Source organism: Mirounga angustirostris, unplaced genomic scaffold (assembly GCF_029215605.1).
Source record: "Mirounga angustirostris isolate CCGP_5_RB_7025 unplaced genomic scaffold, mMirAng1.0.hap1 SCAF_4, whole genome shotgun sequence".
Classification (NCBI taxonomy): Eukaryota; Metazoa; Chordata; class Mammalia; order Carnivora; family Phocidae; genus Mirounga; species Mirounga angustirostris.
Window position 1 is genome coordinate 83,892,747 of NW_026991712.1, and position 25,020 is coordinate 83,917,766.

The 25,020-nt window shown below is 45.2% G+C and overlaps 1 non-coding gene across 1 annotated transcript; it reads left to right on the forward strand.

Annotated features, from left to right (window-relative positions):
* The first annotated feature begins 13,365 nt into the window (after positions 1–13,365).
* On the forward strand, positions 13,366–13,579 carry LOC135364246 (small nucleolar RNA U3). The gene has a single exon (XR_010411168.1). It is a non-coding gene; the product is annotated as a small nucleolar RNA U3 (small nucleolar RNA).
* The last annotated feature ends 11,441 nt before the right edge of the window (positions 13,580–25,020 follow it).

Genomic DNA, 25,020 nt, shown 5'->3' on the forward strand with positions numbered 1-25,020 from the left:
ATGCCAAGATGGGTTCTGGGAACCAATGGCCCCTCTTCCAAGGTGAGTGGGGAGAGGAGTAGGAAGTTCTGGTCCCCACGTTGGTCATCACCGACTCCTGGCTGGAGGCCCCACTGGGGTGAGGTCGAACCTCACGATGCTCCAATACAGTGAGGTGAGCAAATCCTGTGTTTAGTAGCAGCTCTGCCCCAGGTCCTGGGCTTGCGCCTTCCTGGCTGTTTAACTGGCCAACGTAGTCATCTTCTTCCATATTGTCCCCTCAGTCCCCTCTTCGGAACCGCTGAAAATGGTATCTCCGTTCCATCAATGCTGGGAGCATGAAACCACATCTTTTCTAGGGGGCTTGATTCAACAACAATTGCTTGATAACATCTATGAATTTGTCGTGTCTAATTCTTGGGCCTCTGTGGTGCTTTAACACTTGGAAAATGGTGTCAGGGCTTGTTTCATGCAGGGTGGTCGGTTCCTACCGGCCCCACTTCCCCAAACCCCATCTCCCGTGGCTTTCTCAGGAAGGCTCGTGTGCCCCGTTTCCTCTCCTTCAGCATCTCCAAGCCCATCTTCCCTGTTCGGCGCTCACAGTCACAATGGAAATACTGGTCTCCCGGTTAGTTTTGTTTTTTTCCCTTTTCTAAAGAAATAAGGGGCCACTTTCTTACATAAAGTGCACGCGTCACTCTCTCTGCTGATCCTCCGTCTAGTTCGTCTTCTCCCTTCATCTCTGGGGCCTCGTTCCCAGCTTCCTGCTCATCAGGATCCACCTCTGCTCAGATTTCCTGACGTCTGAGATTTTCCACCCTCCCCTGGGTCGTGTCTTCACTACCCTCCCCTGGGTCATGTCTTCCTTACCCTCCCGCACTCAGTGTCCCTTCCTGGAACCTGGGGTGGCCCGGGGCTACTCTGTCAGGCACCAAACAACCTGAGAAATGAAGAATCGCCGTTCCCACGTGGCGGTGACATATGCAGCAGCACGGTGGCACCAGGGAGGGGCCCCAGAGAAAGAGCTCAGTGAGTGTTCGGGGATGCACAGCCCCAACAAGGGCCGTTGAACGTCACCTACTTACTGTCTTCCCCCTCGAGCCTCTCTGTCACTTCGCCTCAGTGCCCACGGTCTCGGCCCCGACTCACCCCACTGGCTCAGTCCCTCTCTCTGTGACTCACCTTCCACAGAGGCCTGAACAGAAAACCAGGCTCCGTGCCAGGGTCTTTGTCCATTCTGGCGAGTATAACAGAAACGCCACAGACAGGCTGACTTGTCCACAACAGAAATCGATAACTCACGGTTCTGCCGGCGCCGTAGATCCACAATCCAACAGGTGCATCTTCGGGCCTGGTGACACTGCCTTCGTGGTTCAGAGGTGGCCGCCTTCTTGCTCTGTCCTCACAGGGCGGAGGGACGAGGGAGCTCTTTGGGGTCTCTCTTTTGGGCATGAGTCCCTTTGATGGGGGGATCTGCCTCCCAAAGTTTCACCCCACAATACCATCACATTGGGGATTAGGTTTCAACCTATGAACTGGGGGTGAATACAAACTATCCCACTGTGGCAGGTGGTTTCATTCTGCTCCCCCTGAAATCCTTCCGAGGTGTTGAACAGGTCACCTGTTTCTCGCCACTGCTTTTCTCTTTCCTCTTGAATTTGTGTATTTTTTCCAATTTCAACTGACCAGAAAGGGGGTGAGAAGGTTATGCTCCATGTCCCCCAAATCCCTATTTAATCATTTTCTCAATTAGATACATACGTACATACAGACACACGCCTCTATATCTTATGTCACATACATGACGTATATTATACCTAGTGTTCATATAGGAAATGTACCATATGTTGAGGCGTGTTGTGTAAATTCCCCAGCTTTCTCTTCCCTGGTTGCTCCTCAAAGTCTTCCCTTCAACTTTGACGTTGGCTGATCTCTACAGTCTCTTCCCTCCAATAGGACGGCCTCTTTCCAGCATGATTTCCTTGCCTTTGTCTTCTCTTCCCCGGAACTACCTCTCTTTACCATTTCTGTTTCTCTCGATTTCACTTTTGTCGGTTGTGAGCACGTTGGCCTCCTGGTCCTCTTATCCTTACAGGGTAGTGTGAGAGAGAAGAAGAAAACAGGAAATAATCAAAGTGTGTCCACTGGCTTCCCCTCACCTGTGACCTGTCGGATGGCCTTTCTCATTCTGCCCACTGTCCTTCTTTGGCGTCAGTGCAGGTGGAGGCTCAGAAGGCTCATGAATCACAGCAAATCCTGTTGATGTGCTTTTCTTTTCAGAGCTGGGTTTGGAAGCTTCCATCTGCATGAAGAACCCTCCCAAGCTGGATGGTGATGCTGCAGAGGGCTCAAGGGACAGCCAGCGTGGGTGTCACGTCTTGGGCCCCATGAAAGCCCTCGGTGCCATGAAACAGAAGATTATCAAGAGGAAACTGCAGTTCGGCAAGTGGAGACTCGCAAGCACATTCCGTGGCCTTCAAGCTTCGGGCACAGAGGTGATCACACATACGTGGCTCTGGGGCACGGATTCCTCTTACTCTCCTTCTGATTCTACCTCCACCCACCCCCAAACACACACACTCCTTGTTCTCTTCCTCAGTTGGTCACCCTCACAGCTGGTGCTACCTCTGTCTGGTCTTAACTCTGCTTCCCACGGGGCTGCCTCCCTGCCTTTGAGCCCCCTTCCTCAGAAAGCAGTGGCCCGCACGCGCTTCCATCTCCATCACCTGGTTGCATCTGGCCCTCCTCAGCAGAGCGGCATCATTTACACATGTTGCCAAGCAAGTGGAACTTTTCGGGAAATCACACAATTTCTAGGCCTCTGTCTTCCTTCCCTGCTTCCCCAACCCAGGCCTCCTTCTCCCAGGAGCATTGTCTTAATGAGTCACTTGCACAAGGCTTCTCCTCCGGGGTCTTTCAGGAAATCTGACCTAGGAGGACACGTAACCCTCAACTTCTCCCTGTGAATAAGAAGCGTTGAAGCTGAGGAGAAAGTGCCCCCACGACAAAATCTAGATGAGAACCCGAGTCACAGCTGGGAGTGCCACACCGGACCGGCTGGAGTCAGGTTTCTCCTCCACCCCTATAATATAGGATACAGGAAGAAATCCATATTGCATAAAAAGCCAGTGTCCAAAACATAATCCCTTCCCTGATCAAAGGTCAAGGAATTTAGTGCTTTCTTTCCTCCTATGACAATGAAAAGGACAGTTCACTAGTAACTAAGTGGATTTCACAGCCCCTGACAGGTTCAGTGCAGTTTGAAAGAAAATATTTTAGTCAAATTTTGCCCTTTGACACCAACTCAGTAAAGCAGCTTAGGTCTCATTCTCCTGTGTTAATCCATTTGCAGGCCCTTCTTTACACCAGGAAACACTGACAGCCTATGTCCTTAGGGAAAGTTTGGAAAAGAAGGGATGAGAATCTAGAGAGCTAAAACTAATGCTTTCTCATTTTCACGTAAGAGTTTGTGAGTCTATGTAATGAGCATATTCCTAGAAATGCCCTAAGGTCTATCCTGTGTGAGATTACCTTCCGAGAATGTTGGTGTCCCTGAGTGAAAATGACTAGGGCCATGGTTACACCCCTGCTCCCTTTGTGTGAATTGCCCTTTGAGTTTCTCGTTCTTGGGTCCTTCCCTCAGCCCCTCTGGGCTTGTTTCTGTCCAGCCAAGTGACCAACAGTGTCTACTGCCCGCCCACACCTCCAGATCAGAGGCTTCGCTCTCCCTTCCCCCAGATGTTTGCACAGGGCCTGAGCCTGGGTTTCAGTCCAGGGTTTTCAGGCACAGGTCACATGGCTTTCGGGGCTCCTTAGTGCCTTGGATGACAGCTCCTCATCTGCACATGGCAGAAAGGAACTTGGAGATATTCAGAGGCCCCTGTTGGCTCTCACAGTCTAGGACTCATTCCGTAGCCTGGACTCCGCCTCAGAAGACTGGGACAAAGGTGAGATGGGGGTGTGTTTGTCTGCCAAGGGTCCCCTCCTTCCCACAGCAGTCTGTTTCTGAACGTATGTGTTGGGTGCTAGGTCCATCCCTCTCTGGGAGGCGTGAGAAAGCCTCAAGAGTGAAGTGGCCGCTGAGGGAGAGGTAGTTGCGATCTGGCAAAAGCTCACAGCAGCCTTGAGCTGGGATATCACCTGGCTCCCACTGGCGGGAGCACAGGGGTCCCTGGATCCTGCAACACAGGCTGCTTGTCACTTTGGTGAAGTATTGCTTTTGACCTGTGGCTCTCACTCTCCCCCTCAGCCTACCTGTGGCTCCCCCTTCAGCTTCTTCTCTGGACAGGGGTTCAGCTTGCTCCTAGCCTCTGTCACCATGTAGCCACCCCTCCAGGCTCAGCTGTCAGCAGGATCTGAGCAAGACTCGCATTTGGTTTCTCTCTCTCTTCCTCTATCAGATACCAAGTCCTTCAGAAACTAAGAAAAGAGATTGAATGAAACTTCACTTGAATGAAACCCCATCATAAAATCCCATCATAAAACCCCATGATTTTCCACTTGATGAAAGGAAATCTAGAGCAGCGCATCGAGTTACAACCCAAGCAGAGCACAGGAGGGATCCTTTGCTGAGAATCAACATCACGATCACAAGCCATTCTCTGTGATTTGGGCTGCAAAAGACTGGTTGGAGGAGAGAAATTCTAGCCCTTCAGCTGCAGTTGTGATAAATCGCTAAGGACACCAATGCCTGAGTAGATCCCACACAGTTTTGAGAGACCGTAAGTCTTGCTGTTCTCAATGCCATCCTGCAGAGAACCGGAGTCAGGAGCATCATGGAAAAAGACCACATGTCATACTGGACATTCTGGGCCACCAGATGGGCTCTGCTAGGAGCACACAGCATTAACTACGCAGTGTTCCTGCTGGAGAGCTTTAGCCTGAATTTGAGCACGAGGTAGTGATCAGACAACTTCAGGATGTAGAACATTGAACAGGATGAATGGCCTGTGTCTTCAAACAGTCAGTGTCACCACAAATAAGAGACAACAAAAAGGAGAAGAGGTATTTGGGGTTTCAAAGGACTAAAAAGAACGTGTGACTGTATTTCTTTAGTCCTTTCCAACCCAAAACATCTCCTCACCTTTGGGTTGCTGTCTCGGTGGTGGTGACATTCCCTTGTTTGTAGGGGACAGGCCAGATGTCCAGCTGAATGGCCTACATCCTGAAGTCGTCTGATCATTTCCTCCTGATTAAATTCAGCCTAACCCTTTGGCCAGGACACTCCGTAGTTACCGCTGTGTGTGTCCCAGCTCAGCCCACCCGGAGACCACGCGTGTCCAGTTTGCCCATCACCATTCTGGTGGTAGCAACACTGGGTATTTTGCTGGGGAAGGGCCTTTGCCATCTGTTCATAGCAAGACACACGAGTTTCTTTCTAAAATTAGTGATTTGGTAAGTGGTACTCTGAGAATGTATGCAGATCCTCTTCTCCACAGTCTTTCTCTAAAATGTTGCCATCTTTTAAGGATCCCGACAGTGTGTCATAACCCTTTGTGTGTTTGTGTATTGGAAGAATTCCGACTTTATCATTCCCACACAACATGTATCTGCTGGCAATGTGATGTGGAAAAGAACATTCCCTCCCTGTTCATTATCATTAAAGGTTTTGTTTTGACAATCACGTGGACTATTGATTTTTTACATTTGATGCTCTAATCTGTTACTATCATGGCCATTTGGTGGATCTGGATACCCAGTAATGCAAATATTCTTGGTTCTCCTCGTCATATTTAATGCTGAGTCTCCATCTCTTTTAGGCTAAACATACCATACAGAAAAGAAATTTTGGCTGTGTTTGTCTCTCTGTGGCATGGGTTTTCTTTTCTGTGTGTGCACCTGTGTGTGTCTATATGTGAGTTTGGGGTTTAGGAAGGGTGTATAGGCAGGGCTGAGCATTGCACCAAAAGGTTTTGGACACGTTTGGTTCCTTCTTAGCTTGTGAAACTTTTCACATTCAGTCTCTCATTTTTAAGTGATCTCTTAACCTCAAACTGTTGGCATTATTCTATTTTCTCTTTCCTTCTGATTGATGGGGGGCTTGACCCTGGGACCCAGGGATCATGACCTGGGCCAAAAGCAGATGCTTAACCGAATGAGCCAAAAGGTTTTGGACATGTTTGGTTCCTTCTTAGCTTGTGAAACTTTTCACATTCAGTCTCTAAGTTTTAAGTGATCTCTTAACCTCAAACTGTTGACATTATTCTATTTTCTCTTTCCTTCTGTCTTAACCTGCCTCTTCTTATACTCTTGTTTCCACACAGTGAAACAGATGCCATTTACATCCTATTTTCCCCACCTGCTCCACTCCCAGATTCTTGTTTTAGATGTACAGTTAAGTCGATTCAACACTGCTCAGCTGTTCGAAAGTCGAAATTTCCCCAGTCATCTCTCGTTGGATGGATTTCACCTTCAAAGGACAGCTAGTGATGGATTCAGGACTCCCTGAGGGTTCCATATTGAATACTCTTTTTCTACTGCCTGCATACATGGACATCCTACCTGAGTAGAAAGTACTTGCACAATGGGATTTTACTGAGCTTTAAAAATAGAGTGCTTTCTCAGGGAAATACAAATCCAAACCACAGTGAGATACCAACTCACACCAGTCAGAATGGCTAAAATTACCAACTCAGGAAACAACAGATGTTGGCAAGAATAGGGAGAAAGGGGAACCCTCTCACACTGTCGGTGGGAATGCAAACTGGGGCAGCCACTCTGGAAAACACTTTGAAGTTTCCTCCAACAGTTAAAAATAGGAATGCCTGGGTGGCTCAGTCAGTTAAGCATCTGCTTTTGGCACAGGTCATGATCCCTGGGTCCCGGGGTCAAGCCCCCCATCAGGCTCCCTGCTCAGCGGGAAGCCTGCTGCGCCTTCTGCCTGCCGCTCCCCCTGCTTGGGCACTCGTGCTTTCTCTCTGGCAAGTAAATAAATAAAATATTTTTAAAAATTAGAAAGTTAAAAATACAGCTACGTATTAAGCCACAATTTATTTATTTAGAAAAAATAAAGGTATTTATCCAAAGGATACAAACATAGTGTTTTGCAGGGGCACCTGCACCCCAATGTTTATAAGAACAATGTCCACAACAAACTATGGAAAGAGTCCAGATGTCCATCGACAGATGAATGGATAAAGAAGATGTGGCATCTATACATACGATGGAATACTACTCAGCCACCAAAAAAATGAAATCTTGCCATTTGCAACAACATGGATGGAACTAGAGGGTATTGTACTAAGTGAAATAAGTCAGCCAGAAAAAGACAAAATACCATATGATTTCACTCATAGATGGAATTTAAGAAACAAAACAGAAGAATATAAGGAAAGGGAAGGAAAAATAAGAGGAAAACAAAGAGGGAGACAAACATAAGAGACTCAACTATAGAATACAAACTGAGGGTTGCTGGAGGGGAGGTGGGTAGGGGAATGGCGTAAACTGGGTGATGGGCATTAAGGAGGGCATTTGATGTAATGAACCCTGGGTGTTATATGCAACTGACATATCATGGAATTCTTCTGTAAATTATTTTATTTATTTATTTGAGAAAGAGAGCATGAGAGAGTGAGAACACAAGCAGGAGAGAGGGGTAGAAGGAGATGGAGAAGCAGACTCCTTGCTGAGCAGGGAGCCGGATATGGGACTTGATCCCAAGATGACCTGAGCCCAAGGCAGACGCTTAACTGACTGAGCCACCCAGGTGCCCTGAATCACTGAATTCTACCTCTGCAACTAATAATACAGTAAATGGTAATTAAATGGAATTTAAATTAAAAATTTCAAAAGAAAAAAATATATATTGCCTTGCTTTGTATGTTTGTTTGGGATATCCATTGGATATAAAGTGGTCATTTTGGTGGTTGCTGGGGGGCAAGTCTGTAGCTTCAGAGGAGTTTTCTTCTTTTTCTTTGAAATCTATTAGTTCTATGAAGATAGGTCTTAGCGTTGGCTCCTCTGGTTCCGTCTCCCGCAAGCATCCAGGACTTTCTCTGCGACCCTGTCTCAGTATCTTTTGTTCATTTCTATTCTCTTGGCTGCTTTCTTTTCTGTATTCAATGTCCACTATAATTTCGCACCCATGTTGCCCTTATGAATCTTGTTGATCAGCCTCTTTTCCAGAGAATTTTTGTTCAGTTTTTTCCTAGTCTTGCCAATTCTAGTTTCCCATTTCTTGTTTATTGCCCACTTCTCTTTGGAGTCGTGTGTTTGTTAAATGAACTTTTACCTTTTCATGTCTACAAATGCTTGTTCGTACATTTCATTCAGGTCGGGATGTGATTTTACAGTTTTCCTATGTTTTGTGATTGATTTCAGGGGGGATCTTTACTGAGCTGAAATGTTTGACTCTCTATTTCTCCTTGTTTTGTTTTCTTCTGTCACCTTGGGACACCGGTCTGCTCTGCATTTTCACTTTAACACACCTGGGTTTGCTGGAATGAGAAACAAAATTCCACGTAGGAACGGATGAGTGCTCTGAGTAGCTTAGTGGATTTCTGAGGTCTGGATCCCTCTCTTTGGTGTAATTATTCTAAGAGATGTAAAGGTCTGGGGATAGTGGAGGTTTGTCTTCCGCTCCTGGAATCCTGTTTTCTTCCAGTAGGTCTTTTCATTTCTACCAGTGGCTTCATTCTCTTTAGCACAAGCCTCCAAAGGACGCTACCTTCATCCAGGTCTGCCCCTCCCCTGAGTGCCACCTCTGTCCTCCACACCGTGCAGCCCCTTCCTTCTGATCCAAGTAGCCGAAGCTGGAGTCAGCAGGCCTCAGGCACCCTCTGAGCTCTTCCCACTCTCTTTCTGCCATCATTCACCTGTATTCCCTGCTGAGAATCCTCCCAGAAGTCCTCTCTTCTAAGTGCCTGGTCTGTGCTGACCCCCCTGCTGTCTCTGGCTCCCAGACCCGGCTAAGTACTAACCATCTGGAGTCCACAGTTGTCTCTGGCCCCTGGCTGTTCGGGGACAGGGTTATGAGCAGTGTTACTGACTCTCGAGGTTAAACCCTGACCCTTTAAAGTCATGTTTTGAGAGATTCAGTTGCCATTATCCTCAGTGGACTTGTACTCCTTATCACTCTTTTCTAGATGCAGAATGTCAGTAACACACACAAGTAGACAGAATCGTAGAACACATCATTCCCGTCCTCATCACCAGGTTCAACAGTTATCAACTTAGGGCTGAACTTGTGTGAATATAATCCCACCCACTTACTTTTTCCTATATTATTTAAAGCAAATCCCAGACATCATATTTCATTTGCAGTTTTATGTGTGTTTCCCTAAATGAGAACTCTTTTTCAAAGTATTATCATCATAACCTTTAAATATTCATAAATTAATTTAAAATATGTAATATCATAAAATACGTAGTGTTCAAACTTCCCATTGCTGTATTTAAGTTGTTTTCTCTGTATCAGGATCCAAATAAAATGCACACACTCTGATCAGGAGGACCTGTCTTCAAGCCTCCTAGCAATGTGTAGATTTCTCCTCAGTTTCTCCCTTTCCTTAGTCCTCCCTCCTTCCCTCCCCCTCCCTCTGGCTCTCACTCTCTGCTTCTCCCTCTCCAGCTCTTGTTCTCTCCTTTTTGGTTACTCATTTTTGAAAATACTGAGGTGTTTGTTCTGGAGCATTCCCACAGAATGCGTTATAGCCAGATATACATTAACACAGTCCATCATACTTCCTCTTAGTTCATGCTGGAATCTCCACTGTTCATGGAGAACAGTGTTATTACAAAGAAATGCAAGCCACACATGGAATTTAAGATTTTCTGGCAGGAACATTGAAAAGTAAAAAGTGTAAGTGCACAACAATCAAAAATAATCTTGCATCTTGCCGCTTAATGCTTCACATTAAGGGAAACAGAATTCCGCCAGAGTAATAAAAATGTGATTAATAGAAAAATAGTCTATATTTCTTCAGGTTTTAAGTTTACATTTCAGTGAGCTGTAAATGAAAGATAATTAAAATGCACTTCTAAGGAAAGAGGTCCTACTAACCGCATTCCAAATATTCAGTAGCCCCTTGATTCTAACGACTGCTGTGTTGGACCTGGCAGATGTAGAAACCGATCAGTTTCAGGCTTGACATGTTGGCAAGACTTCCTCTCAAGTGCTGTGTGCTCTTCCATCAGGAAGCACCTCAGGTCCCCTTATGTTCAAGGCCCATCCGTCAATTGATTCTGTGGAGCAAAATGATGATATTCCATCATCCTGGTTTGGATCCTAGAAGACTATAAGAGGGGAGGTGGTGTCTGGGGATGGGTGAGGTGATGGGGATTAAGAATTGCACTTGTGGTAATGAGCACTGGGCAATGTATGGAAATGTTCAATCACCATGTTATAAACCTGAAACTCATGGAACACCATATGTTAACTCTACTGGAAATACATATTTTTTAAAATTTTAAGACAATTTTATTTTATTTTATTTTATATTTTTTAAAGATTTTATTTATTTATTTGACAGAGAGAGACACAGCGATAGAGGGAACACAAGCAGGGGGAGTGGGAGAGGGAGAAGCAGGCTCCCCACTGATCAGGGAGCCCGATGCAGGGCTCGATCCCTGGACCCTGGGATCATGACCTGAGCTGAAGGCAGACGCTTAACGACTGAGCTACCCAGGTGTTCCCCTCAGTTTGTTTCTTAGATTAAGAGTCTCTTATGATTTGTCTCCCTCTCTGGTTTCGTCTTTTTTATGTTTTCCTCTCTTCCCCTATGATCCTCTGTTTTGTTTCTTAAATTCTGCGTATCAGTGAGATGATATGAGAATTTTCTTTTCTGATTGACCTATTACGCTTAGCATAATATCCTCTAGTTCCATCCATGTCGTTGCAAATTGCAAGATTCCGTTTTTTGATGACTGTGTAATATTCCATCATATATATATATGTATATATATATAAATACATACATATATATATATATATATATATATATATATATACACACACTACATCTTCTTTATCCATTCATCTGTTGATGGACATCTGAGCTCCTTCCATAGTTTGACTATTGTGGGCACTGCTGCTACCAACATTGGGGTGCAAGTGCCCCTTTGGATCACTACATTTGTATGTTTGGGGTAAATACCCAGTAAGTAGTTCAGTTGCTGGGTCTTAGGTAGCTCTATGTTCAACTTTTTGAGGAACCTCCATACTATTTTTCAGACTAACTGCACCAGCTTGTATTCCCACCAACATTGTAGGAGGGTTCCCCTTTCTCTGCATCGTTGCCAATATCTGTCGTTTCCTGCTTTGTTAATTTTCGCCATTCTGACCAGTGTGAGGTGGTATCTCATTGTGGTTTTGATTTGTATTTCCTTGATGCCGAGCGATGTTGAAAACTTTTTCATGTGTCTGTTGGCCATTTGGATGTCTTTGGAAATGTCTGCTCATGTCTTCTGCCCATTTCTTGATTGGATTATTTGTTCTTTGGGTGTTGAGATTGATAAGTTCTTTATACAGTTTGGACACTAACCGTTTATCTGATATGTCATTTGCAAGTATCTTCTCCCATTCTGTCGGTTGTCTTTTGGTTTTGTTAGAACTTTCTGGTTTCTTATTAGTGGCTACATTATTTATAAAACTTTCTTCCTTGAACATCTCTGTTGAAGTTTGAATTAATAGCAATATGACAAAGAGGATTTATTTTTGTAAGGCAAGAAACTTGGAGAAGACTGGTCCCATCAATGGGCAAAACCAGGTAAATTTCACTTCCTTTCAAAGGAAAATTGAATTCGAAATTAGAGCTCTGACAGCTTTCAAGGTGGACTGTCAGGTGCCTGAGGCATATGTCTTCCAGGGTTTGTGTCTCTGCAGTAAACTAAAGGAAGTTAAGATGGGGTCAGATGGGCCAGGTCCCCTTCAATGCGAGAGTCCTCCGCAGTTTCTCCTCTGCCTTAGAGACTGGGTTGAAAATATCCTTGCTCTGCTATTCCTACTTCTCTGCTTTAGATAAAAGGTATACAACTCAGTGTTTCCTACTCATAAATTGATCATTATAAGAATAGCCTGGAAGAGTTAGTACAAATACCAGTTCATAGTCCTGGTTTCTAGCAATTCTGATTCAGTGGGCTTAGATGGGGCCTGGAATCTACTTACTGCACTTAGGTGTTTAGTCAGTTTGGAGACTCTCTGCTATCATGGATGTCCCTTACAGTTCTTGAGAGTGATGATTTCATATATATTAGGACTTCTAGTCTTCAAAATCAACTTGTCAAGGAAGTATTACATTTTCCTGGTTTGCAGATGAAGAAACCAAGTCACAGAGAGGGTCTGTAACTGGCCCAAGGTCCCCTTGCTGTAGGTGCTGGGGCCAGGTGTCAGGTAGAGCCCCCTCCTACCCCAAGCCCCCTTCCCACATTTTCCATTCACTCATATCTTTCCATATAGGTGCTTTCTTTGCCTAGACCTCATTCCTGCCCCAAACCTCCTGGATTAAACTTTTTCATGGGAAAAATATCTGCACAACAAGCTAATAGCATATTGTTCTGACCACTAGCTATTAATGTGAGACATGGTGCTTAATAAAAATACTTTTGCTTTCACATCTCCAACTAACATCAATATATGGTACAAAGTGGGTTTTAATATTAACTTATTTTTTAATAGATGTTCATCCATTCCACTTACTTTTACGGAAAGTCCTTCGTATTCTGCTGAAGCATACTGGTGGCTTTATTTTAAAAATCAAATAATTGAGGGGCACCTGGAGGACTCAATAGGTGGGGCATGTGACCTTTGATCTCAGAGTTGTGAGTTCAAGCCCCATGTTGGGTGTAGATTACTTAAAAAGAAAATAATTGAAAACAATAAAATTAAAATTTATAAATGTATATGTGTATCAGGAAATGTTTTACTCTCTACCTTCTCACATTGATATATTTACATTGTGTTTACTTATACCATAACGAATGCCTTTATAGTGAGCTTTGAAATTTAGTAAACTTCTCCATTTTAATTCTTCAAGGTCAACTTGGCTATTCTAGGTACTCTGATTTCCATAGACATTTGAGAATTAGCTTGTAAATTTGCCCCAAAATGCCTTCTCCAGTATGAATCAGAATAATGCTAATTTGATATTCCAACAATATTGAGTCTTCTAATCCCTGACTGTAATATATATTTTTCCAATTATTTAGATCTCCTTTAATTTATCTCAGCAATAGTTTTCAGGGATCGTTGTTATATGTGTTCTTATGCATTTAATTGTGGTGGACTTGCATCTCTATTCTGTCTATTGAATTTCATTTCCTTTTTTTTTTTTTTAATTTCAGTTTCTAAATGCTCACTGCTAGTATGGAGAAATACAGTAGATTATTACATGAATGTTACTGAGGTATAATTTAGGTACAGTAGACTGCATCACTTTAAAGTGTACAATTAAGACTATACTTTGAGGGATCATTTCTATAGTTTGTTACTACAGAAGTTTCTCTGAACATGTAGAGTACCCAAAACCATGAGGAGGAGGTGCAGTGTTCTCTCCTGAGCATGAAGCTGGCTTTAGGTGTTGTTTCCACAACTGCCAATTGCCACTGATGATCGTTCTCCTCCTCCTTTGGAGGAGTAAGAGAGAGAGGACGCAGTGTGAGTGCTTTCTCAACAAAAGAAAAATTTAAAGAGATAAACTGTACTACTAAATGCATTTGCACAGATGTACATACAATTGAAACTACTGCTCCATTCAGGACACAGGGCATTTCCTCTACCTCGAAGTTTCCCTTGGGTGGCCCCATTGAAGTCCCTCACTGCCTTCACCCGCAGCCCCAGGCAACCGCTGGCATCAAAGTGGGCTTGCATTTTTAACAACATTATGTAAATGGAACTTTTGTATGCCTACATTCCTTTCTGCAGCCTAAGGAGTCTAAAATGTATCCATATTACTACATGGATCACCAGTTCAAACTTTTTTATTGGTAAGTAGTATCCCTCTGTGTCGATATATTCTGTCTGTCCTTTCACCTATTAATGGACATCTATGTAGTTTCCTGGGTTTAGCCATTGTGAATAAAGCTATGATGAATATTCATGTGCGGTTTGTTGTGCGGCCATATTGTGTATATACTTATGAGAGGAACGGCTGTTGATGTGATTGGTAAATGTTGACCTGTGGTTCAGCTTTTCTCAGTGGTTGGACCATTTCTCATTCACACAAGTGTATGCAACTTCTAGTTACTTTACATCCTCACCACATGTGTTTTCCGTCTTCGTAATTTTAGCCACGGGGATGGAGGTATAATGGTAACTCACTATAGTATTAATTTATCATCCCAATGCCTGAGTGTGCTGTCGAAAACTGACCTCTGTGCTTCAGAGCCAAAATAGAAGATGAAGACAGAGTTTGGAATATTGAGGAACAATGGCTTTATTGCTTTTCGGGGCACAGGAGGCTAGAACAGGCCAAGGCCCTCGAAAACTGTAAGTCCCCTCCCCCCGGAGGCAGGGGCAGGGGGGTGGTTTATTTTGACAGAAACTGTGTGGTGCTGCCAGCCTCCTTCATCATGTCTTTAGGGTGGTACCAGGCTCCTGAAAGAAAAGGCTTAGAAGGTCGGAGTGGAGGTTTGCAGAAGAGAAGGAAAAGGTTACTTAGTTTAAAATTGAGCCTTGTGGAGACATTAGTGAAGCCATTTTGATTTTTGTTCAACTTTATGCTAGTAAGTGGTTTCAAGTGGAGCATCTTTTCAAGTGCTTTTTGGCCATTTGTGTGTCTTCTTTTGTGAAGCCTTTCTTCTTCTTCAAAAGCCAGTCTTTTGACCAGTTCTCCTACTGCATTGTCCATCAGACACAATCTGTGTCAGAACATTACACTGAAAACTACAGAGCATTACTTCAAGAATTTAAAGAACTAAATACATGGGGACATAAAATTTGTGGTGGACTGGAAGACTCATTATGGTTTAGATGTCCATTCTTCACAAATTGATCAACACATCTAATACAGTGCCAATCAACATTCCAGCAGATATTTTAGTAAGTATTTAAGCTGATCCAAATGTTTATATGGAAATGCAAATCATCTTGAATTATCAAAGCAATGTTAAGAAGAAGGAGAAAGCGACAGACTTACATTGTCTATTCCAGAATTACTGTATAAATATTTTTGCAATTTAAAAGTGATCGGTCCTATTATTATTCAGTGTAAGAGTTTCTGCACCTTCTCACTGCAGCTTGGATGTTGCTTGACCCCTTTTTCACTCTAGGTACTTGATTTAAAATTTAGCCAATATTTCCACAGTTTTTCAGTGGGGAGAGCATACTGAAGCTAGAAAGCATTTAACTTCACAGAGAGAAAGACAGATCGCTGATCATGAGGGCAAGGAGGACCCTAGAAGACTTAGCGAACTTGCCTCTATTTCCTCAGTTGGCCAAGACAGAGGGGGGAGCTACTGATAGCAGCAGTTTCCTCCGCAGAGCTTCATGGTGTTGACTGCTTTGGGCTAACACGGAACCTAGGTGTTGGCTATGTCCTAGAGGCTGAAATCGGGTCGAGGTCCAGGGCCCCTGAGCCAGGACAGGGCATCCAGTTGTTGGAAAACACAGAGGGAGACCAGGACAACCACTGAGACCATCCCCAGGCAGCACTGGCCACTTCCTCCAAGGAATCGACCACCAGTACACTTCTCATGACTTCTACTTACTCGACTGAGAGCCCCACGAGAATTGGGATAATGTTTTACTCATCTCTGTACTCATGACTCCTAGGACTAAACCAAGCACTGAGGAAGCTCTCAGAGACATCCCTTCACTGATCCGATAAAGGTGGTGGCAAATCTTGAATCTCAACTACATTCCTGTCCCAAATAGCCTGCAGAAATGCTCTCTGCTTTCTTCCAGGAGGCAACAAATACCCTTCCTTAAAGGGGAGCCTGCCCTACACTCTCAATGCCCCATGACCCTCCCCTGTGGTGAGCTCTGATGAAGAGGGGACGGTCATCTTGGATTCCTCTCAATGGTTCTGTCATTAAGAAGAGATGTCCTCAGGGGCGCCTGGGTGGCTCAGTCGGTTAAGCGACTGCCTTCGGCTCAGGTCATGATCCTGGAGTCCCGGGATCGTGTCCCACATCGGGCTCCCTGCTCGGTGAGGAGCCTCCTTCTCCCTCTGACCCTCCCCCCTCTCATGTGCTCTCTCTCTCTCTCATTCTCTCTCAAATAAATAAATAAAATCTTTACAAAAAAAAAAAAAAAGATATCCTCGGCCTAGCCCCATCCCCACTCCATCCTCTGCACTGCCACCATACCTACCAGGTTAGGAGAGCTACAACAATTTTTAAAAAGATTTCATATATTTATTGGAGAGAGAGAGAGTGAGGTAGAAAGCAAGAGTGAGAGAGACAGAGAGATAGAGAAGAGCTGGGGAAGGGACAGGGAGAAGCAGACTCCACTGCTGAGCAGGAAGCCCCCCCGCCCTGCCCATGGGGCTTGATCCCTGGAGCCTGGGATCATGACCTGAGCTGAAGGCAGACTCTCGATGAACTGAGCCACCCAGGTGTGCTGAGCTACAAGGTTTTGTTTGCATTCTTCCTCTCACTGCTTTGACCTCCTCAGTGAAATCTTACTGATGTCAGAATTCCAACTTCTTAACACAGACTAAGGAAAATGAAACACTCAACACACAGTCAAGACATAATTTGTGTAAAGTCTTTTACAACCATAAATTCAGAAGAATATAATTGGTATCACTCAGAGGCAAGGGTCTCCTACCCTGGCCCTTCCTGACCTTAGGGCAGAACTAGTTGCAGGAAGAATGGACATCTGCAACCCTTATCCAAACATCCCTGATCCCTCTGAGCCCACACTTACTTGGAGGACATCCACGGTGAGGGCAGCTCCAAGGTTAAAGCTAGGGGTCTGGGGCAGAGCCTCATGGTCACATCCTCCTCCTCCTTTTTTTTTTTTTTTTAATTTTATTTATTTGTTTGACAGAGAGAGACATAGCGAGAGAGGGAACACAAGCAGGGGGAGTGGGAGAGGGAGAAGCAGGCTTCCCGCAGAGCAGAGAGCCCAATGCGGGGCTGGATCCCAGGACTCTAAGATCATGACCTGATCCGAAGGCAGATGCTTAAGGACTAAGCCACCCAGGCAGGTGCCCCTCCTCCTCCTCCTCTTGGAATTGGTGTTTCCCAAGAGTACAAACCAACACTGATCCATCCGGCGGGGCTCCTCGGCAGGTGCACAGGTTCACCATGGACGAAGTTACTCCCCTAGTTCTCCGTGCTCAGCTCCGGCTGCTCCTTGCACAGTTGGATGCTGCTGTATGCATTCCTCAGTTTCCCCTGATTTTTCCCGAACTCAACTTCTCCTTATTCTTACTTCCTTTGGCAACCTCCTGCAACACCATTGCCTTGTCCTTCCTTGGGTTATTCTCATCCTCCAAACCTGCTGATTTTCTGTCTTCCATCTGCTCCCTCCGTCCTCTGTTTTCAGTGTGGACTCAGCTCAGGCTCCTGCAGGAGACACACAGTGAAGGGACCAAGTAAGGTTTCAGCTGCAGTCCCCAGGGCTGCTTAACAGGCACCTCAGTCCTTCGTGTACTCATAGAAACTGAGCAGGAGGGACTTTTGAGAAATTGAATAACAACCTTATCTTACCAATGAGGAAACTGAGTCCCAGAAAGATTAAGAGATTTCCCCAAATTCCTTCATCAGTTGATGGCAGCAGAGCCCCCCCACAGGCCTTGGCTGCAAGCTTCCCTGTCAAGGCACCTAAAATACCCTCCGGGAACCCACATCTAAATTTCAGGGGACACTGAAATTAGAAGTTCAACTTAAAAATAAATAAATACTTTTCAGGAGACTTTGGATCTAATGTAGATATTTCCATTGTTAAAAATACCAGAAAGTCCTTCCTGGGGACAAATCTTTTCTCCCAGGTATATAATTCTGTTCCTTCTTTCACTTTCAAATCATTGGCTAAGAGATTAGGATCACAGAAAAGGTATGCAGGGAAGGACAAGTTCCTCTGTTACCCATCCTGGTCTTCCAGCTTAAGTAAGAATTAAGTTTACCTGAGTGGGAGTTCTTCAATTTACATTGAATACGCATGGAGAACGGATATTGAAATTGAGACCTTTAAAGAAATATAAAGTATTAAGGCAGACAGTTTTTATGCATTTTAGACAAGGAGACAATATATTTCTCCTCCAAAGGGATTTTGGGGAACTTTAATTTGGAGAGCGTCTACGCCAAATCTAGAACCTCTGCTTTAAAGTCCCTGGTGAGAAGGATGTCTTTTTACTTCTTAGTATAGGGGGTGCCTTTTTCATATGGGAGATTGGTTTCCTGCTTTCAGGGAGACAGAGGAGAGTTTGAGTGTCCTTGCACCAGTTTCTTTTCGAGTAGCTTCAATTCAAAATACTCAGTATTGTCGACCTCAGAGAGTCGTGGACCTGGGGCAGTGAAGGAACTGAGAAAAAGAGACGACAGTATAGCGAGGCACAGGGGACCCCGAGCAAACAGCCCGAGGTGCCGAGGTTTATTTTCCATAATCTAATATACCTTCTACAATGATATAGCTCTATAATGATTTACAGCAGGGGCTTAATAAGGCACATTCTTCCACAGGGTTAGTTAAGTGAAGCAATGGGAGCGGAGAAGGAGTAAAGAAATCTGTAACTGGCTGTGATCAGTTGTAAACACCATTGTACTCAGACCTTAACACAGGATAAGAGAACTAAGAAGGGAATGCACAGTGTGTTGTTTACATCTGGCTTCCTATCTACGAAACATCTTCTGCTGTGTACTTTAGAACAGAGCACATACATCCCAAGGGCATTTCACTCTGATCCTTTCGGGTTATTTTTAACCCTGCAATCTCGAGTTTTCTCAGAGATCTCGGAGTCTGAGTGAACATGCACCAGTGGTCGTTGTGGCGTTCTGTTTCCCACAAATATGCCATTGTGGTACATTTTGGGCAATCTGACCTTGGCGCCTATGGGTACCATGGTTTCTCTCAGCCTTGCTCATTACTCAGTGCCTATTTCAGAGAGAAAGCTAAACATATTATTCTTCGAAATACCAAGGCGCACCTGGGTGGCTCAGTTGTTTAAGTGTCAGTCTGTGGCTCAGGTCAGGATCCCAGAGTTCTGGGATAAGCCTCAATGTCCAGCTCCCTGCTCAGTGGTGAGTCTGCTTCTCTCTGTCCCTCTCCCACTCCCCCCACCACCACTCCTGCTCTCTCAAGCACTCTCTCTCAAATAAGTAAATTAAAACATTTTAAAAAGCAATGCAATGGTCCTCTCTGGAATCAACCCACTTAAAGCGTGCTTTCTTTTTGCTGACTCCCAGTCCCCCCATTTTTCTTTATTACCTGTCTGACCTACATCCTTCCACCAGTGATGGAGCCGGCTCAGATGCACTGCTTAACCTGGAGGTGGGGCCAAAGAGAAGTGCACACGTGGCTAGAATGGGCTGCCTTGAGAGTGAGCCATAACGTAGCTGCCGGCAGTTAGAAACGAGCCTGAAGGACCATTAGGAATAAACACTGTGATATTTAGTGGTATGGATTTTAGGTGTGGTATTGATATCAACTTCCTCGTACAAATGTGTTTAGACTCAAGCATGAGAACATGGGATCAGACAAAATGAAAGAAAACTGTGTCAAGTGTGAAGATACTAAGTTACCAAAGTTACTCTGAGTAGTATAAATAGTTTGTCCCTTAGCCCCTCATTTCCACCTGCAGAACCTAGAAAACGATCAACAGAGTCTCCACTTGCCATCAAAGTCAATCTGAGGACACAATAATTTAAACTGTTAACCCAAATTTTCCATTTTTTTCTTAACCTGTGTTGAATACCAGGCATTTTGATTGCCCATTCCCATTTTCAATGAGACTGCAGTGAGGACAGACAGTGAAGTGGTGCATCCAGGTAATATTCTGTTTCTTGGTTTGCTTCTGTGCTCAGCGTGTCAACTTTTGTCTGCCAGTGGACCTCTGACCACACACGGGAAACCCAACAAATATTAAAAGTGTAGGTTCTCTGGGTTGATCTACATTTAGGATTCTGTAGGGCTCTGTAGGGCTATTGATCTGCAAGGACCAAGGTAGATGCCACCTCCTTTCCTTAGGGGGAGTAATTCTGATTCCTGAAGCATGCACCTGTTCATTTTTTATTTATTATTATTATTTTAATCTCAGCTAGGCTCCATGACCAACGTGGAGCTCTAACGCATGACCCTGAGATGAAGAGTTGCACGCTCTACTGACTGAGGCAGCATGAGTTCCCCCAGCATCTTTGAAGCAGGCATATACCACGATTTTCATGTTGGCAAAAATAGTTCAAACTCTGGGACATGGCTTCAATCTGCTCCACCCCTTCCGGGCATGTTTCCTGAGTTCCTGCTGTGTGCGAGTCCTCTTTCCCACCCACCCATAGGAGACCCTCTAGGAACCCAATCCAGATCCCCTGGGATCTCTGTGGTCCTTTCTGTGTTATCCTCTCCTGCTCTCAGTGTGTTTGTGCTTCTGAAGACACCTGTGAGTAGGACTGTTTTGGGGGCTCCTGGAGCTTCTTTGTACCCAGTCCCAGAGAATGGGGAGTACATGCAGTATATGACCCCCAGCCCGAGGTATCTCCCCTCCCCAAAGGCACCCAGCCCTTCACTAACAGGTGCAGGAGGGTGAAATCCCCTTTCCTGGCCCGGGGGAGACTAATTGTAAAACACAAGTGACCCCCAGGTTCTCCTGACCTGTCAGGACAAAGCTTCCCCACAGTTGTTGCTGGAAATCACACCTTACACAGCAATGAACTCAAAATGGTCACAGACCTAAGTATAAGAGCCAAAACAACAGTTCAAGAGGAATACGGGGGAGAAAATGGTCAGGAATTTGCATTAAGCAAAGAGTTCTAAATCACTACAGCAAGAACACGATACGTAAGAGAAAATTGAAGATGAAGAACTTTTTTGCATCAAACTTTACCACTGAGAAAAGGAGGAGAGTAGCCACTGATTAAGAGAAAATATTTGTGGATTAAATACCCAATGAGGACTCACATTCACAAGAGACAAGAGTACTTTGAACTCACTCAATGAGCAGAAGCAACACATTTGTTAAAGCCAGTTTAAGACTGGAAAACACATGTTACCCAAGAAGACACATAAGTGGTTCATAAGCACATAAAAAGGTAATCAATGTTATTAGTCCTCAGGGAAATGCAAGGAAAACCAGGTACCATTTTACACCAACTAGTGTGCCTATGTTCCAAAGACAATACCAAGTGGTGCTGAGGATGTGGAGAAACTGGACCGTCCTATATTGCTGGTGGGAACGTAAAATAAAAGAACCCCTTTGGGAGCCACTTTGAGAGTTCTTAAAAGTTTAACACAAGCTTCCCATAGGACCCAGCTATTCCACAACTAGAAATCTACATGAGAGAAGCAAAAACATATGTCACTCAAGTCTCGTTCAGAAATGTTCGGGGCAGCGTTATTCACAACAGGAAAAACCTGACAACAACACAAAGGGTCATCGGCTGGTGAGTGGACAAACAAAACTGTGGCCTATCTGTACCATGGCATCTATTCAGCATCAAAAGGCAGAGAAATCTGATCCGAGCTACAGCATGGAGGAACCTGAAAAGGATGCTAAGTGGAAGAAGCCAGTCACCAAGGACTACGTATTGTCTCATTCCGTTTATGCAAAGTGTCCAGAAAGGAGCAATGGACCAAGACAGAAAGCAGATCAGTGTTGCTTGGGGCTGAAGGAGGGAGCGGAGATTGTCTGTAGAGGGGTTGGACGGGGTGTGGGAAGGTGAAGGAAGCCTCTGAAACAAACTAGGGCACTAGCTGAACACCTCTGTCATTGTAGGGTACTTTTACAACAGGTGAACTTTATTGTATGTAAATTTCACCTAAAAAAAGAAAGAAGGTGACAGTCCCACATCAGTGGGTCCTGGGGTCCCCAGGCAAACACTGCCTGGGGAGGGGCCACATCCTGGAGTCCCAGCAGGTGGTGACTCAGAGCTTGGTTTCCTGACCTCCCAGCTGGAGTCAGGGATTCAGTGCCTGTGCCTTTAGCCTCCGCCCCCACAGTTCCCCTGGAAACCACCAGGTGGCAGACGACTTAAGGGAGGGGCCCTCCAGGTGGCCCAAGGAGACCAGGGGGCAGCAGGCAAAGACAGGGCCACCAGGTGGCTGGAGATTGGAGGAGGAAGTGAGGGCTGCCGGACCCATGGAAGCCACTGGCAAGATCTGGATGGATCTTAAGTAGGTGTGGTCCCCTGGGTGGGCTCTAGCCACCAACCTTGAGGGTAACAGCTCCCTCCTGCACTGGCACTGACGCTCCCCTCCCCCGCTCAGCAGAGGGAAGAGCCTGTGTTGTTATTCACCTTCTTCTGAGTCTAAATGGAACACTTTGGGCTGGGTTTAGGGGAATCTGCCCTTTCCTGGCTGTCTATATAGGACCAGGTCCTGGGTGCTGAGCCATCCCTGCAGGGGCCTAGAAGGGGCGCTCTGGTCCTTCACATTGGAGCTGGGCTTGCAAAGAAGGGTTCCTGCTAATCCATATTTCCCTGGCCTAGGCTGGGCATCCTGGTCCAAGATCAGGGGCTGCAGTGACCTAAAATAAGGAACCTCCTGTGTGTCACTGCTCCTCTCTGCCAAGTCCGAAGAAGGCCCATGGTAGTGGTGGGGGGAGGGGAGGGCACAGACTCCTACACTCGGTCAAGACACCGTCCACCGTGAAGATTTAAAAAAAATGTTAGAGGACAGATCTCCTATTATATAGTCGGTGGTGAGGTAACAGCTCTGCGTGGTGACACAGGGTAGCTACACTTGTAGGCAGCCTGACATAATTTATAGAGTCGTCCAATCACTGTGTGTCATGTGAAACTGATGTCACATGGGGAATCCACTATGAATCAATTAAAAAAAAACCTGAAGATGAGGGGGAAACATTTGAAAAGGAAGCAATGAAACTATAGTTGACTGGGGAACAACATGGGTTTGAATTGTACTGAACAATGTGGGTCCGCTCACGGGTTGATTTTGTTTTTTTACAAATATAGTCTAGTACAAATATAGAAAATACACTTTCTCTTCCTAATGATTTTCTCAATGATATTTTCACTCTAACTCACTGTATTGAAAGAATAAAGTATATAATACAAGTAACATACAAAATATGTGTTAATCAACCGTTTTTGTTATCTGTAAGACTTCAGTAGGGTATTAGTAGTTACGTTTTTTGGGGAGTCAGAAGTTATACACAGATTTTCAATTGTGGGACTCTGTACCCCTAAGCCCCAGGTTGTTCAAGGGACAATTTGTATCTGTATTTGCAGATGACATGCTCCTGTATACAGAAAAATACCAAGTACACACACACACAACCCGACCACTAGAGTCCATAACCTAATTCAGCAGAGTTGCAGGGTACAACACAGACAGATCAGGTGTTTCTATACCCCAGGATTGGACACTGGGAAAAGTCGATTAAGAAAACAATTCCATGTACAAAAGCACCCATCAGAATAGTATCTAGCAATAACTGAGTCAAGGAGGCACAAAACCTGTACACTGAAAACTACACAACATTGCTGCAAGAGATTAAAGAAGACCCAAACAAGTGGAAAGATATCGTGTGTTCACGGATTGGAAGAGTTAAGGTAGTTAAGAAGGCAACCCTCGAATTAAGAGGGTTCCTGTTGCTTAGTCTATCTGTTGGGCACAGTCTCTATTCCCAGCACTGTGTGAGCACCAGGCCCTGTGCAAAGGATTGCCCCCTGACTTGCTGTCCATGCCAACCCAGGGCCCCTCCACAGCTCTGGCTAGTGATTTCCCGCAGCTCTGTCCTCCCTGGGACTCAGTCCTGGGGTCTCTCAGATCAGTGTCCTCAATTCCAGGAGGTCCACGGGGCTCCTCTTCAGGTTCCCCTCCCCCCAGTGCCTTGCTTGGAAACTCTCTGGAGCCAGGACCTCTGAGCAGGTCTAGGGCTCCGCTCACCTGTGTCCGGGATGGCTGTCCCCTTTGCCTGATGCCCAGGATCTTGGAAATCTCCATTTCGTGCATCTTGTGTGGCGCTGTTGCTGTTTTGTTTAATTGTTTCAGGCAGAAGAGTAAACCAGCTCCTGAGTCCCAAGTGGTGTGGCTCCCCTAAGTGAAAATCAAAGTTGGAAAACCATCAGTTGTAGATTCTGAATAGAGGCCTTTAGGGAGTAGAGAAAAAACACCAGCTCAGCTGAAAGCATGAAGCCAGAAACCCCTTCAAGCTCGGATTTACAAAGCAAAGCAGCTACAGCAGTAGGGACAGTTTTTGCTTGAGCCCGAGAGCTGCAGAAGGCCCACGGCCCCTTGTCCAAGAGCTAACCTCCTGTTTGGGAAAGGTCTGTGGTGCCAAACCCAAGGGTCCTTTGGGAGTAGACAGACCTGCCTCTCTAAAAGCCTGTCAGGGGGCACCTGGCTGGCTCAGTCCAGAGAACACAGGAGTCTCCATCTGGTTTCGTGAGCCCGATCCCTACTTTGGGTGTAGAGATTACTTCAACAAATAAACTTATAATAAATAAATAGTATATCAAGCTGGACCGTCTCTAGTCTCGGAAGGGTCCTCTGGAGCAAGGCTGAACTAGGTAGGCTACCAAGTAGCCTAATCAAGGATAGGGAGGCTGGGGATTGGGTGAGGCTTTGCAGGGTGCCTGGTGGGATACGTGGGGAGGGGAGGGAGGAAGGAGAAGGGACGCCTCCCTGTGTTCCGTGGGGAGTGAAAAGAAAGCCCCTTCGCTGTATCAGGGACTGCAAACCACGTACTGAAATATAAGCAGAGACACTGCTCTGCGAGAAACAGAAAAAAATCCCGACAGCCAAAGTGGGATGTATGACCTGTGGACAGAAACTGTCCTGCGGGCTTTTGATTGAGACACAGCCAAACCCAGATTCTCAAGAAAGCAGCCCTGAAAAGCTGCGGTGTTTTCTTCAGCGTCCAGGTATCGCCTCAGTGAGCTTCCTCTTCAGCCACTGTCATCAGCCAAAGTCAGGGAAAAGACAAAAACAAACAAACAAACAAAAGGAGTAAGAAAACAAAAGCTATTTTAAGCAACCAACAG